Source organism: Accipiter gentilis, chromosome 10 (genome assembly GCF_929443795.1).
Source record: "Accipiter gentilis chromosome 10, bAccGen1.1, whole genome shotgun sequence".
NCBI classification, from domain to species: Eukaryota; Metazoa; Chordata; class Aves; order Accipitriformes; family Accipitridae; genus Astur; species Astur gentilis.
The window spans coordinates 29,615,522-29,626,283 of NC_064889.1; positions in this window are offsets into that span (position 1 = coordinate 29,615,522).

Here is a 10,762-nt window from a genome sequence, read left to right on the forward strand (position 1 = left end):
AGAACAGGAATCTGTTTTGGCAGGATCAAGCCCCATCTTTGCAGAGCCTTCAGAGTGCACTTCGTAGAAGCAATGCCTTTAAAACAAAGCTATAAGGAATGTGCCTCTGTCAGATTTGCTGCCTGTGTCATTCATAGTGAAACACAGAGATTTATCAGCAGTGAAGTCAGGGAGCTGGTTTTCAGCAACTCCGTTTCTGCATCGTAATCAGCCCTATTAAAACCAAGTCATCTCCCCTAGACCATTGCATTCAAACATTTCTTCGCTCCTTTGTTTCCACCAGTGCTTTTCTTCTTGTCCAAGCCCTTAAACAACCTTGACTGCAATGAGTTGGTGATCAGCAGAAAACCCCATCCGTTCAAAGTGAAAATATTGATGCTTCTGCATCATTTCATAGCACATCTGGGGTCCCATGGGTCCACATACCATCACTGCCCAGCACACCAAGCCAAGAAAAGCATGAGGAAGAAAAATAAATGTGATGACAGTTGGGCTCTTGCAAATGAGTCTTGGTATGAAATAAGCCAGAAAAGAATAAGCATCTTGCACCAACTCACATACGGAGCGGAGCAAGTGATGGGGAAAGAGGGAAAGTGCAATGTTCACACCATCAGGGCAAAGGTCTGCAACATGAGCTGGCATCACTAATGTAGGCAGATTTCCTGCCTCATAATGCTAAAGGAAATATCTGGGCGTTTGCTGATCAGCCGTGTTACAATTCCTGTGTGTGAACCAAAAGGATGGAGACTGGGCTGCTAGGGGTGGCAAGGGGCTGCTGCAGCAGAAGCTCCTCCAGCCCAGGTTTTCTAGCCTGAGCTCTTGCTCATGCATGTGTTTGAGTTTTGGCAACACTACAGGTGTACCTTAGGTCTCCCTTGTTTTTTAGGCAACATGCTTCAGCTTGAACAGTCTTGGCATAAAATCCCTTCTGGCCAGGTGCACAGATATGTGCTTTGAGTCTCTACTTGGGTCCAGTGAGCTGCTTCTAGGGCCACTAAAGTTCGCTACTTGCAGAAGCTTAAATTCACCATTCAGGGGCTCAGGGTTAAAGGACAGACTCCTCTTGAAGGCAGGAGAAGTTTGACTCCATCTTCTTTGCAATGAAGATTTAACTTGACTCTGAACAGTACATTTTGGGTTTTATTGTCCTCCAATGCCACCAGGCAATTCCTTGGGCTGCTTTTTCCAGCCTTTTTAGCTATTCGCTTTCCTCTCCCTTCCTGCACACCACAAGTCTCTGGGTGGTTTATGCACACTTGGCTGCTACTCAGTTCCCTGTGGTCCCCTCCATTCCTTAGCCCCGGGGCTCCAGCATATGCACTGGGTTCTGGTTAACTTCTGTTCCACCAGCAACCTGGAAAACTTCTCCAGCAATGTCAGAAATCTCCAGCAGTTGATATTTATTAAGGTTTTTGCTGCCTGCATGAAATGTGAAAGCCAATCCAAGTGATTGATAGGCCTGATCTGCATTGCTCTGTGTTTTCTTAGCCAGGTTGAGATTTGGCTTGAATGAATGAAATCTGGAATTCTCTTCTGAGCAGCAGCACAGCCAACCACAGCTTCTGGCTGGGTTGATAGCAGAGACAAAATAAAGGCATAGCAGGACTAGGCTTGTGACAGCCAGGTAGACATCTGCCATCTGAGTCTGTGCCTGTCTCGCTTGCACAGCAGTGACCTCCGGGGACTGCTGGCCCTTCCCTTCCCAATGTCAGTCAGCTAAAGCCATGGTCAGCAACAGCAATGAGTTATTTAGGCTTGAGTTCTGGCACCATCTGCATCTAGAGATACATTTGCCCCTGCTTATTTGGGAACAAGCCATAACTCATGCCTTCAAAGCAAAACCAAACTGCCAAGTTTCAGTGCAGTGTCTCATGTCCATTAAATCTGGAGAAGGTTCTGCAACTGCTACTCTACCCCCTCCAAATCCTTTTGATCACAGCTGCCCTTCCCACAAATCTGCCACAGCAAACAAACGACTTCAGCCAAAACGTGTGGCCCGCATTAATCCATAAAAGGCATTTTGTGAGATGTGTCAGAAAGTTCCCTGCAGCTCAGGACTTGCAGGGATGCATTGCCAAGGAGGTATCTTTCAAGCAAAAAAAGCCCGACACATTTCTGCTGCACACAAACAGCCTGGGGTGGGGTGAAATATGGGAGCAGAAGGCAACTTTTCATGACAGCAGAGATGCTGAATCATAGGGCATCCCCTTTCAGCGCTGGGGAGGAGTGGGGAATTGCAGAGGTTTTGCTAGGTAGATGGCAAACTACTGGCACACTGCAAAGTCTCGACACGCTGGATTGTGTCTGGGCAGAAACCCTAGGTGGAAAACAAAGCTGCAGAACCACTGGTTTGACCTGGAGTCATGTAATTGAGAAGAAAAATGGTCCAACCACATTTGCAAGACTAAAACTGGGTAGCCTAGTAATTTGTAAATGTTCATTTACGCAGTCGTTGTTCGGCCTATTGTTCCCATGCTCTCTCCTTAGGTAAATATATTTCCTTGCCTTTTTCTGCCTCAAATCAGATCTTCTCAGATATGATTCTCCTGCTTGTATGACAGTTTATAGAAAGGATGCAGGCATTGACACTGACGTGACTCATTAATATTCCTCTGCTGCTCCAGGGCTGCAAGCTGGTGTTTGTGGGACAGCAGATCCCAGATTTTATACTGTGTAACTCAAGAGTGAGTTTCAGGTGACATCTCCACGTGTCTGCAGAAACAGACTTGGAACAGGCAGTGACAACCGGTCGCACCTGTAAATGACAGTATCGGGGCATTATGCAGAGCAAGGCTGCAAAGTCTTTGTGGAGAAGCTTCTATTGCGACCAGTGGGGAAAATCAGGGTTGGTTAGGAAGCTCCTTGCTATAAATCACAGCAAACCCAGATGAAGGTCTTTGTCTCCCTGTCCACCAGACCATACTACTTCCTTGGTAGTCATCAGGGGTGGTTTTGGCTCCTGGGGAAGACTGAGAACTGTGACTTTAAAAATGAGGAGCAGAGGGAAACTCTCACATTTTCCCACATGCTGAAGCCAAGGAGCTGTTAAGCCGTGAGGTCATGCTTGAAAGGGGATGGTTGTCCCATGAGCTCACACTCGGCCGGGTTGGCGAGGCTCACAGGGAGCAGGTGGCTCTGTTCGGCAGTGGTGGTGCGGATGGACTGCAGGCTGTGCTCCTCGCCAGCCCCAGCTGAATCCTTCCCTTGCAAAAGGTGCCAGAGACCCAAGGAGGAGAACATCCAAGGTAGTTGGAAATTTTTCACTAAAGTAATATTTTATTTTTTTTAAATAAGAAATTAATTATCAGCTAAGTGGGAAGCTTATGGTTGAAAATAGTTTGGGTTTTTTTCAAAAAAAATTTCAAAATGGAAAATGGGAGCGTTTAAACAAACACCTAAAAGCAAGACATAACTTGGAAGCAGTGTTTAGATGAAATTAAACAAGCATAATCATACTGGTCCATTACTTTTTGACAAGAGAGATAAATAGTTCCTGAACATCTCAGTTGCAATGGGCCTGTTGAGCAGAGGCTGAACTCTATAACAACTTGCTCAGAACGATGAGATCATGTATCTGTCAGCACGGCCTCCGTGTCCAACTTCCGCACGCATGTGTGCATGCTGACAGCGCGGTCCCATACTTGGAGCCATTTGCAGACACATCTCCTGAGAGGCCATGCAGAAGTGCACATTACAGGTAGATTTTGCTCTCAGACTACATGAGCAGTCATCGCTTGCATGGTTGGAGCCTGTATGTACAGATCTGGGAACGGGATTTGGACTGTTTTCAAGGTTTTCTACTGCTTAGTCCTAAATTTCAGGTTTTGTGCTTGCCTTGCAAGATTTCCTGAGGAATATTGTCACCCGAACAGCACTCATTTTTGTTTGCACCAAAACCAAGGCAACCGGCAGCATCTATTGCATGCTGTGAATTATATGTACAGGGAAAATTGTAGATTGTGCCGTCTCATGGCATGTACCTGAATATCAGTGGTGAAAACAAAAGAAATAAAAGAAACAAAAGCTAACCCATCCTAATAATACACAAATTTCTACGGGGGCTTGGTACTCCAGTGTGTAATTTAAACAAAAGGACCTTCCTTTCTTGCCTCAACAGCTGATCAAAACGTGATAGTCTGATGTTTTCCTTCAGTGTCATGAGCAGACAATAAGAACAAAATGCAAGGGTGCACCCAGCTGGGTTGGCAGTTTCTTTACATGATGGGTGCTGTGATGCCCTGGGATTATTTCTGCAGGCTCCAGATGATCAAGTGGAGATGTGTCAGATTGCTTTTCTCGACCTGCCCTGAGGGCATGGCTCAGGCCAGCTTCAGGCTTCCATTAAACCTTAGGATAAATAGCTTTTTGCTGTGCTGGAATATGGCTGGGAGTAGGGCTGCGATGCAGGGTGTGGGCTTGGCTCCCCTCAGCTGGCTGCTGGTCATCCCTGGGGACAGCAGTGTGTTTCAGTGATTTCTGGTAGGCAAGTGTAGCATCTTGGGATCTGTTGAACAGAAGAATTTTAATTTGCATTATTAAAATGTTTTGCATGACATCTAATGCTGGCGATGTAATTTGGTAAACAGCCTTGTAATTTATGCCCAAATATTACTTGGCACATTGGCTCCTCCGTGACAAACGGAACTGATAGAGATACAATGCCATACCTTCTTCTTGCTCCTCCCACCATCTGCTTGCAATATTCATGCCTGAGCACATAAAAAACATTAATGTCCATAAGAACTGGCCCATCTCATCAAGCTAAATATGAACAATGTCAGAACGATTACAGGAGAACTGGACAAAAAAATGCTTAAACATATAGCACTCATCATTAATAGCTTGTTATTGGCACTACTGATGTGTATTACTATCACATACTACAGTGATCCAGTACATAAATGTTTTCTTTAGCATATTTTTAATGTTGCTAATTTATCTGTTACTGTCACACTGGGGCTGTTAGCTTTGAACAAATGGCTGTTATTAATCACTGGAGAGCTATTAGACACCACAGCCGTGGTGTTAAATCAACTCAGGAGTGGCACTTGTAGGAATATTCAAACAGAAATTTAAAATTGCCTGGGTACTGGTGGTGTGGTTAACGCCTCTGGGATCAGAGCCATCGAGTGCCTGCAAATACTCCTCCTGTGTGTCGAACTCGCCCAGTGGAAAATCCTTTCTCTAAAGAGCAATTTCAGTTTAAGACCTCATTTATTATGAAGTTGCTTTGGGGAAAAAAAAAAGAAAAAAAAAATTGCAACTGTTGGAGTTCAGCAGTGTGGTGTTTACACCCTGAGCATGCTTTCCCGTCAGTAGATTTGGGGGTCTCTGAGCAGCAATGGGTTTGCTTTCCCTGCATTACCCCACTAATCTGCTGATTCTGGGGGGAGGTCAAGAGCCACATGACTGCCTGTTGCGGGGAAGAGGAGAGGGTTAATTCTTCGTGCTAAGCACCACTTTCTTGAGAGGCTGAGCCAGTCTCCACATCCCTCCTGGGCACAAATGATACCTCAGATGTTTGTGGGACCTGAAGAGCAAAGATCTTCAGTGCAGTTTAGGCTGTGGGAGAATTTGGCTGAAGTTTTTCCTGTTTTCAACTTTATTTTCATCAGGGAAAACTGAGCTACAGGAAGATCAACATTTTAAACAGCACCAAGCTAGTATCAAACCCACATGTGTCCCTTTCAGTCCCCTGCTCTTACCGGTGTCCCACATGAGTGGGACACCCCTGTTTGTCCGGCCTTTTGTAGGACAGGTTCTCCTTGGGATGATGGCAAAAAATAATAACAATTTAGGTTAGACCTACCCAGTCAATAGCCTGGGAAGCATCACTCTAGTTCAGGCACTTCCCAGGACTGAATGGAGATGAAAGAAAGGTGGAGCTGAATGGAAGGAAAGAAACCTCAATGAGAGCTCTTTCCAAGGGGAGATGTTTTAGACAAAACATTTGGGGGCTTAATGAACTTGTGTTTTCCAACAAGAGGCTGATTCATGAGACACCTTTGATTCATGAGACCTGCTGGACTCAGATCCATTAAATGTATGGACTTGCTGGCTGCTGTCACAGAGCTGCCAAAAAGCAGCTGTGAGTGGGAGATCTCTGGTGGTCACCTACAATGCTCCACAAATGTTTCTTCAAATGAAAACAAATGTAATTTGGAACAATTTTATTGCTGTTCTGGAAGGGTGGCTGTAATTTGTATTTTCTTTATCATTTATGTAAGCTAAATCACCACACATTTGAAAATACAAATCTCGGTAGCACAGCGGTCTCTTTATTAGCCTTGTGGTAGACTTCAAAGGGAAAAGTTTGGAAGGTTTTTTGGATCCCGTGAAAACTTATTATCTCAGATCTGGCGGATTGTCAGTACAAATCCACTGTAACTTTACAGCTTTCTGTGGCTTCCTCTAAAGATGGCTATTTACATGTACCTTCTCAGAGCATAGCAAGGGAGTCACCCAGAGAAATACCACAAAGGCCTCATAATTAATGGCAGTTACATGTTTATAACTGCACCACAGTGCACCAATCACAAGGGCCTGCTGCTGAACTGACTGTGGAAAAGGGACTTTTCTGTCCTTTTTGCGCTTCCTACAGTCTTTTTCCATACTTTCAATGGCCTGGGCAAACATGTGAGTTTGAGAAGGCATGCAGCCAGCTGAAAGGCACTTCCTTTCAAAATGGTCAGATACTCTTACTGGCATATTGTTGAAGCCGAGTAGTCAATTGAACGGAAGTGTAGGCCATGGTTTCACATTGCCACTAACTTTTGCGTATTTGCCTTGTGTTTTTGTCACTGATTGGAGACCTTACAGCTGGGTTCTCACATTTGGAATAAACCTAACCTGGTGCCTTTTGCAAAAAATCCACCGTGCAAGGCCAGAACGGACCCTGAGGATGATCCAGTCTGGCTTTCTGCATAATTCAGGTCTGAGATTCCCACAAATTATTTCTGTGTTAAGGTGCTCATGCAGGATTGAACACGGGTGTAGAGACGGCTAGCTAAGATTTCTGAATTTGCACTTATTTCTGGACAGTTTTGTTTAACTTTTCATTGACAGCCATTAAACCTTGCTGCATCTTTGCCTCTTGGTTTCAGAGCCTTCTCTGGAGGTTTTGTGATGAAGTCACTTCTCTGATCTTTTCTTGAATAAGCTCAGTAAATAGAGCATCCGAAACCTCTTGCTGTTGGTCCTTTGCTGTCATCTCTGTTTCACATCACAAAGCTTCCCACACTGGACAGCTGCCTACCAAATTCTCATCTGACCATGCAATTAGTGGAAGGTGGCAGAGGGGGTTATTTTCTTCCTTAATACACAGTACCAATTTCTTCCCTTGAGAAATTAATTCTGTGTTGGTTCCAAATGGGTGGCCCCAAAGACTACAGCCCTCCACTAAACAAGGTCCCCTGGGGTTCCCCAGCCATCAAACTCTTTTTCCAGGCTGCTCGACCGGCGTGCTACAGCCTTGGTCTTACAGCAGAAAAGGCACAGGGACAGTGTCCCTCTGTGGCCAGGCTATTCCCTGGCAGGTTTGCTGCCAGTACAAACCTTGACTGGGCATCAGAAGAGGAGAGTGATGTACCTGTTCTTCAAAAAAACCTCACTGAATTGGGTATCATCTGCTGAATTCACACTGAAATATTCCCCCCAAAAAAGTGTGTGTGTAGGAAGACATCAGCTGAGCTCATAGCCTCTGTGCACTCTTCTGGGACCAGCTGCTCCCCAGCACCTTTGTATTTGGGACCAGCCTCAATGTAAGTGAGTTTTGCTAGTGGGGGCTTCAATTCCTTCTCTCTTTAGGACCACGTTTCTGGCAACTTGCACTGAAGATCCCAAAGTGATCTTTTCTCGCTGATGAGATGTGAAGTTGCAGGCAGGTAAAATACAGACAAAACATTAGCTGCCTCATTCCTTTACGCCCAAGCTCTTTCCTGACTTGTAATGGAAACCTAAAGCCTGCCTTTCTTTTAACTCAGATCTAAACAGTAGCTGCTATAAAGCATTAGGTTCGAATATGAAATCTGTATGAAACATGAAGGGGGAATGATGTATTTTAAAAAAGATTTTAGTGGGTCCTAACTTGAAAGCATCAGTATAAATTCATTGCAAGTAATACGCTCTTAATTATTCATTTTCCTTGGCACCGGCTAAAGAGCCAAGTAACGGCTTCTGTCTCCTTATATTTAGTCTATTATTGTTTGAAAAAGGCCAGGGGGAGGCCAGCACTGTGCAGAAATGATATTCCCCCTTATATATACACATACATATTACCAGCAGCCATAGTAAAGGGGAATATAATCACCAGCAGCTGAGAGACAATGACATTTTTATAGACCTCCTGGCAAATCTGCAGTGGGAGAGAGCCTGACAACTCTTTGGCTTTCGACCACATTCCTCCGCAAGCTCTGTGCAGTGAGCTCGGGTGAGCTCCGAGTTGCTCCCTTCCCCAGGAACCAGCTTGCATCGGCCAAACAGCAGCTGCCTCCTTAAGCTGAACCGTCCCTCCTTCTTCTGGAGAAGAAGGCCAGAGTGAAAGACCGGGGCAGCTTCAGAAGCAGAAGAGGGTCTTGCTGCAGAGACAAGAAGCTCGCATGACCGAATTTTAGAAAGCTGGTTCAACCAAAGTGGAAGCATTGCGGGGGGGCTGCCCATTGCAGAGCTTTTTTGGAGGAGGCAAGACGTCACTGTCTGCCTTTTTACAGCAGACCACTCCAAGAGCCTCCATGGTGAGGAATCTGGCCTTGATGGTCTCCATTAGCCCAATGTGGTCCTGTCCTTCAGCAGGTGAAGGCTCCTGCTTACTCCGAAAGACCTGGGCGCAAAAGCATGGACAAAGTGTTTTGTTAAAGAGGCCCAGGATGGAGACTGTAAGCTTGCTTTTTAACCGGAGCAGAAACAGTAATGGGAATTTAGCTGGTCTTGAAAAACTTGAAAAGATTTTTCAAGCTCTTTTGCTTGAATAGCAGAAGAGACCTCCCTGGGGCTGAACACATGGGGCACCTTGTGGGATCTGAGGAGGTAAACTCAGCTCTGTCCTTTGTTTGGTTTGATCTCTAGGCTTGATCCTGGGTGTCTCCACACCGAGTCAGTGCTGCAAATGCTTGCCCCTATTTCTTACTTTCTGGTGATGTTTCATGTGATGTTGATAATTTGATTTTATTTGGGCCAGACAGCAGCAGGGTCAGTAGTTTCATCTTTGTGCTGAAAATCAGCAAACCATCCTTATATGTTCAACCATCCTACCCAGGTTTCCAAGCAATTTTTGTGTCCCAATTTCCTGGACACAACCTCCCTAAGCACATGTCCATGGCTGATGTCCTGTCAATGCCATTCACCTGAAAAACTCACTTTTATCCTGCTTTTTGCTATGAACACGGTCACGTTGCACATACATTTCTATCTGCCCAGGAGGCCCAGGTTGTGCGGGAAGCATCTGCTCTGTGCTAGCTGCTGTCTTCTGCAAATAATAAATATTAAAGCCTTTGCAGTCTCCAGCAGATGCAGTCACCCCAGCTCAATTCAGAATGAACAAGATTAAGACAATTTCTGGGGGACAAAAAGTTGATCTATTGTAGATAAAATTAGTTGAGTTTTGTCTAAATGCTAGAGACCAAATATTCCTGGGTTTTGTCAGCTGACAAGTTAAATATTTCAAGCAGCTCTTTGGCAATTCAAATAGAAGAGGATTAGCTGCATGGTCAAAATAGATGGGATTTACTGAGTTTTTCCTTTGATTGATAGGCATATTTCATTTTTCTGCTGTCAAAGTCCTGAAAGATTTGTGCTTTGATAGAAAACCCTCAGAATATCATCAGGATGAACAGTTCCATTGGGTCAAATGAATCTGGTTTAAAAATGCCTTGAATTGAAAGTTCTGACCAGCTCCAGTTGACAGACCAGGTGCTGGGTTTCATAGAATCATAGAATGGTTTGGGTTGGAAGGGACCTTAAAGATCATCTACTCCCAACCCCCCTGCCATGGGCAGGGACACCTTCCACTAGACCAGGTTGCTCAAAGTCCCGTCCAACCTGTCCTTGAACACTGCCAGGGAGGGGTCAGCCACAGCTTCTCTGGAAAACCTGTTCCAGTGCCTCACCACCCTCACAGTGAAGAATTTCTTCTTTACATCTAATCGAAATCTACCCTCTTTCAGTTTAAAGCCATTACCCCTTGTCGTGTCACTACACGCCCTTGTAAAAAGTCCCTCTCCATCTTTCCTGTAGGCCCCCCTTTAGGTACTGGATGGCTGCTATAAAATTTCCCCAGAGCCTTCTCTTCTCCAGGCTAAACATCACTGTTGCTTGAAATCCAGACTTCTCTCAGGTTTACTCAATCCCATGCCATTTTCCTGAGAACAGCTTGTGGACCTCAAGCAGCTGAGGTTGTGTTTAAATCTCCCCTGAAAACAGGCAAGTTTTGCCAGTTTCAAGGGTGGTTTTTGGGGGGGTTGGTTTTTTTTTGTTGTTTTTGTTTGTTTGTTTGTTTGTTTGTTGTTTTTTTTCTGGAGACTGAAATGCAGCCCTCAGAGGCAGTGCCGAACAATTTAACACTGGCATTATTTTTTCCAGCCACCGCAGGGGAAGTCTGGGGCACTTAATATTCACACTTAATATTTAGTGTGAATAGAGTCCTGGTGTCTGACAGCTCTGTTTACCTCCTGCAAAATTCAAGGGAAGGTGTGAGAGCAACAGGTTTGGACCACTGCACTACGGTGCTTTGCAGAAAGACACCCAGGTATGGACAAGGTTGAGGAGC